This window comes from Arachis stenosperma, chromosome 7 (assembly GCF_014773155.1).
Source record: "Arachis stenosperma cultivar V10309 chromosome 7, arast.V10309.gnm1.PFL2, whole genome shotgun sequence".
Taxonomy (NCBI): Eukaryota; Viridiplantae; Streptophyta; class Magnoliopsida; order Fabales; family Fabaceae; genus Arachis; species Arachis stenosperma.
The window spans coordinates 65,309,457-65,314,919 of NC_080383.1; the positions used below are offsets into that span (position 1 = coordinate 65,309,457).

Consider the following 5,463-nt stretch of genomic DNA (forward strand, 5'->3'; position numbering starts at 1 on the left):
AAGGTGGAAATGGTCTATTATTGAACCTGTTCTGGTTCCTTCCACCTTGATTGTTGTTGAAGCCTTGTTGAGGCTTCTGTTGATCCTTCCATGAAAAGTTTGGATGATTCCTCCATGATGAGTTGTAGGTGTTTCCATAAGGCTCATTGTTGGGATTTCCTAAGGACTTTCCCAAGTAGTTAACCTCATCCATCATGGGTTGATCTGGATCATAGGCGTCTCCTTCATAGGAGGCTTCTTGAGTGCTGTCAGCCGCAGCTTGTGATCCAGTCAGATGCTGAGAGATCATGTTGACCTGTTGGCTTAGGATCTTGTTCTGAGCCAATATGGCATTCAGAGTATCAACCTCCAGAACTCCCTCTCTTCTGAGCTATCCCATTTTTCACAGGGTTCCTCTCAGAAGTTACATAAATTGGTTGTTTGCAACCATGTCAATGAGTTCCAGGCGTTTTCTTCAAGTGGAGTGAACCACCAGCAGAGTGGTCCAATGCCATCTTGGACATCTCAAAAAGGTCATCATAGAAGATATCTAGCCTAGTCCAGTCTGAAATCATGTTAGGATGGCACTTTCTGATTAGTTGCTTGAACCTCTCCCATGCTTCATAGAGGGATTCACCCTCTTTTTGTCTGAAGGTCTGAATTTTCACCCTAAGCTTGCTCAGCTTTTGAACTGGAAAAAACTTGGTCAAAAATGCATTGACCACCTTCTTCCAAGACTCTAGGCTTTTCTTAGGCTAAGAATCCAGCCATAACCTAGCTCTGTCCCTTATAGTAAAGGGGAAAAGCATAAGCTTGTAAATTTCTGGATCCACTCCGTTAGTCTTGACAGTATCACAGATCTGCAAGAAATCAGATATGAATCTATTGGGATCTTCCCGTGGAAGTCCATGTAACTGGCAGTTCTGTTGAACTAGAGTGACCAGTTGAGGCTTCAACTCAAAGTTATTTGCACCAATGGCAGGTATAGAGATGCCTCGTCCATAAAAATCAGAAGTGGGTACCGTAAAGTCACCTAGGACCTTCCTTGCGTCTCCTCTCTCATTAGGGTTGGCTGCCATGTATGTATTCTTAGCTTCTTGTTTGAAAAGCTCTGTGAGGTTTCCTCCGAAGTGTTGTGCTCTAGCTTGTTGTAAACGCCTTCTTAGAGTCCTCTCAAGTTCAGGATCAAGATCAAAAAGAGGTTCTTTATCTCTATTCCTGCTCATAAACATGAAAAAGAAAACCAAGAAAGAAGGAATGGGAATTTTTATGTCAAAGTGTAGAAAACTCCCAGTGAGATATCTACAGAAGAAAAGAAGAATAAGGGTAGAGAGGGGAGGTAGAATTCGAAATAATGGAGAGATATATATGCTTGAGAATACGAAAATTAAGAAGAAAGAGATTTAAAAATGAAGATATTTTTGTTTTATTTTTATTTTTATTTTATTCATTTATTTCGAAATAATAATAAAGAAGAAGTAAAGAAAATTAAAAGCTAAGACAACAAATTAACTACCGAGATTTAAAGATTTAATGTGATTTTCGAAAATGTGAAAGAGAAAGTCATACAAAGATTTTGAAATGCAAATTTAAAAGAAAGTAAAGATTCAAACAGATACGAAATTAAAATTTAAAATTTTAAAAGAAGATAAGATAGGAAGGATATAAAGTAAAAAAGATATGATAAAGATTTGAAAAAGATTTGGAATTTAAATTTTAAAATTTTTATTTTGAAAAAGATTTGATTTTGAAATTTGAAAATTGAATTTAAATTTTGAATTTTGAATTTTAAAATTTGAGTTTAAAATAAGATAAGATAGGATTTTTGAAATTTAAAGAAAGATAAAAAAGATAAGATAAAGAATTGAAAAATATTTGAAAAGATAAGATTTAAAATTCAAAATTTAACTTGACTAACAAGAAAATACCAAACTTAAAATTTTTAAATCAAGATAAGGAAAGATAGCTAAGATTTTCGAAAAATTAAAGAAAGAAAAAAGAGATATTTTTTTGGATTTTCAAATTTTTAAGAAAAAGAGAAACAACTAAGAAACACTAAACTTAAAAATTTAATATCAAAGACATTGATTTTTCGAAAATTAAAAGAAAAACAACTAAAAGACACCAAACTTAAAAATTTTAAGATCAAACAAAGAAAAATATCAAGAATAATTCGAACACAATGAAGAACACTCAAGGCAATTTTTGAAAATTTTAGGAAAGAAAAACAAAGAAACACCAAAAAGACACCAAACTTAAAGATTGACACAAGACTCAAACAAAAGAAATAGAAAAGAAAGATTTTGAAAAAGTTTTTGAAAAATAAAACAAGAAAACAAGTAAAAGAGCAATAAAACCTCAAAAAGTACCTAATCTAAGCAACAAGATAGTCTGGTTGTTTGTCAATCTCGAACAATCCTCGACAATGGCGCCAAAAACTTGGTGCGCGGAATTGAACTCCGCACAACTTAACCGGCAAGTACACCGGATCGTCCAAATAATACCTCAGGTGATTGAGGGTCGAATCCCACGGAGATTGTTGGATTGAGCAAGCAATGGCTATCTTGTAAATCTTAGTCAGGCGATTAGAAAAGATGGTTTTTTTTTTGAAAGCATAAACAAAATAGTAAAGAACGGAATACCAGATTGATGTGAAAACAGTTATATGGATTCAGTTAAGGCTTTAGAGATGCGTATTCTTTTCGGATTAACTTTTTTTTACTATCTACTTCAATAACAAATGATTCACTCAATGGCAGCCATAATTGACTAACTCATGTAGCATCCTCATCAAGTTAGCCTCTTCTAAACCATAGCAGTCTGCCATATCTGAGCAACTCATGTAACATCCTCATCAAGTTAACTCATGGCTTACCGCTATATCCAATGGTGAAGACCTAAGCAATCCACTCTCCTTCACGATCCTTCTCAAAACGCCACAGACAAGGTCGGATCTTCCGAATCAGGGAATGCTGCTTCTCTGACTCTAGCCTTAACACCACAAAGACCTCAGCAACCCACGGTCAACGAAATTTTATGTCACTTATCCAAAATCGCCTAGGCACTCTCTTGGAATCTGCAGTGCATTCTCTAGATGTGGTTCAATGCTATCCGGGTCAGGACTCACATGGAACCCATGTAGAACAAGGATGAATGTCATGGTTCATCCTCAATTCATTATATAAAGAACAAAAATGCATAAGAGAATAGAATCAAACGAGTAGTAAAATAGAAACAGTAATATTATTAGTCCATGAGAATCAGCAGAGCTACTAACCCTAACTTAGGAGGTTTAGTCACTCACAGCTTATAGAAAGTAATTTGAATTCAAAAGTGGTGGAAGAAGCTCCTCAACAAGGGTGATCTTCTCCTATATATATTAACCTAATAACTAAGAAGTACAAAATTATGATAGACTAGACTAGAGGTGCAAAAATCCACTCTTGGGCACACTTTGGTTGAGTACTTGGGCTGAGCTTGGCGTTGATCTTGAGGAATGGGCGTTGAATGCCCATTAGGGTGATTGGCGCTGCCTTGTGCCTCTTGGTGGCATTGAACGCCAGGAATGGGGTGGAATGTGGCGTTCAACGCTGGCGTAGGTTCCTTTGGGGCGTTGAGCGCCAGAAATGGGGTAACTCCTTGGCGTTCAATGCCAAATATGGGTATGCTCCTTCGAAGAAAAGTATAAACCATTATATATTTTTGAAATTGCTAGAAGTTAGCTTTCTAACACCATTGAGAGTGCGTCATTTGGACCTCTATAGCTCCAAGAACTCTCTTTTGAGTGCATGGAGGTCAGAACTTGACAACATCTACTACGCTTTCCTTGTCTCTGAATCGGACTTTGCCAAAACTCTTCAATTTCAGCCAGAAATTACTTGAAATCATCAGAAAACACAACAACTCAAAGTAGAATACAAAAATATGAATTTAGCACTAAAACCTATGAAAATATAATAAAACTTAAACAAAACATAACTAAAACAATATGAAAATGATGCCAAAAAGTATATAAAATATCCGCTCAGTAACAGTAAATAGACACAGGCTTAAGCATTATTTGGGAATGGACTTGGAACACCAGAGGATCACACACAGCCTCAGCTAAAGAGTATTACACCGTTAAGCTAGTGACGTTAAAGAAGCACTTATTTGGAGGCAACCCAACCATGATATTCTTTGATTTCTTGTTATTCCTTAGTTTTCATCATTCTTTTGCCTTAAACTTTTTTTATGTTTAGATATTTCTTAGTTTCATTAACCTTCTCTTTCCACTTCTTGTTAGTTCTTATATGTTCACACACAATTCCATCACATGCATACATCACTATTTCAAATTTGGCTTAAAAACTAAGTTTGGTGTGATCACAATCTTAACAAGCCACAATGCACATTCCCACTCCACAGGCATATTTGAGATTTTGAATACATTTAAAATAAAAACCAAAAGAATTCATATAGCCTTTGCCAAGAGACAAGTTTGGTGTCCAAATGGCAATTTTTTTGGGGCTTAATGGCTAGTAATATATTTGACTTCAATTTGGTGCATTTATGAGTGTGGTGTGTTGTTATGATTTTAAATTTCATGATATTCCCTCCTGAAGAATTTTCTTTTAACCATGTAGATTCTTGTTTAACTTGAAGATTCCCTGAAGCATTTAAAACAAAAGCATTCAACTCATTTTGAACATTCACATGTATCTACTCCCTTGAGGCTTTTGGAATTGCTTCCTTGAAAATCACATGCATTTACACGTAGTCAAAAGCACTTTGAGTTGGTCAATTCTTCCAAACCATAGCTATTCCCTATGACCATATAGACTCTACAATCTTGTTTTCTTTCTACTATCACTCTTCTCTATATATAGCATCACATGACTTCTATTCCTATATCTAAAATCGTGCTATGTTCATCTTCTTGTGCCTCCACATTCTTTTGCTTGTTACTTCTTCCCTGCACCATTAGCTAACCCCCCTCTTCAAGTTATTTCATTTAATTCAACACTCACTCTTACTTAATCTTCATATATCTTTCTTTTCTTTTCAAAAGAAAAGGGTCCAAGGCTTTGAGCATCAATGGTTAGGGGGTTAAAAATTGATCTAAAGCTCAAAAGAGTCGAGTTCTATAACCGTATGCTTGTGGTGTGAAAGTGTCAAGTAACCCTTGAAACTAAGCACCTAAAGTCGTGACCCATTGCTATTACAGAGTATGCCTAAGGCTCTGAGCACCACTGTCTGGGAGAAAAAGGAAAGAAAAATTCAAACCCAAGAGATTCCCTAATTAAGTGCTTATGGTGTTTATGTATCAAGTTAAGCTTGAAAACAAGACACTTAGAGTCATGGATAAGCTCAAGGTACAAAGCGCCAAGCAAAAACAAAAGTTGTGTTCAAGAATCAATTAGAGCCTAAGGAAGAGAATCTATAATATCATCCGAGTTCTAATCCAAAGGATGCTGATATTTCTAAGATTCAAAGGACAGTGAG

General features: G+C 35.7%; 1 non-coding gene across 1 annotated transcript; it reads left to right on the forward strand.

Annotated features, from left to right (window-relative positions):
- The first annotated feature begins 552 nt into the window (after positions 1–552).
- LOC130942968 (small nucleolar RNA R71) lies at positions 553–656 on the forward strand. The gene has a single exon (XR_009071510.1). It is a non-coding gene; the product is annotated as a small nucleolar RNA R71 (small nucleolar RNA).
- Positions 657–5,463: the final 4,807 nt, after the last annotated feature.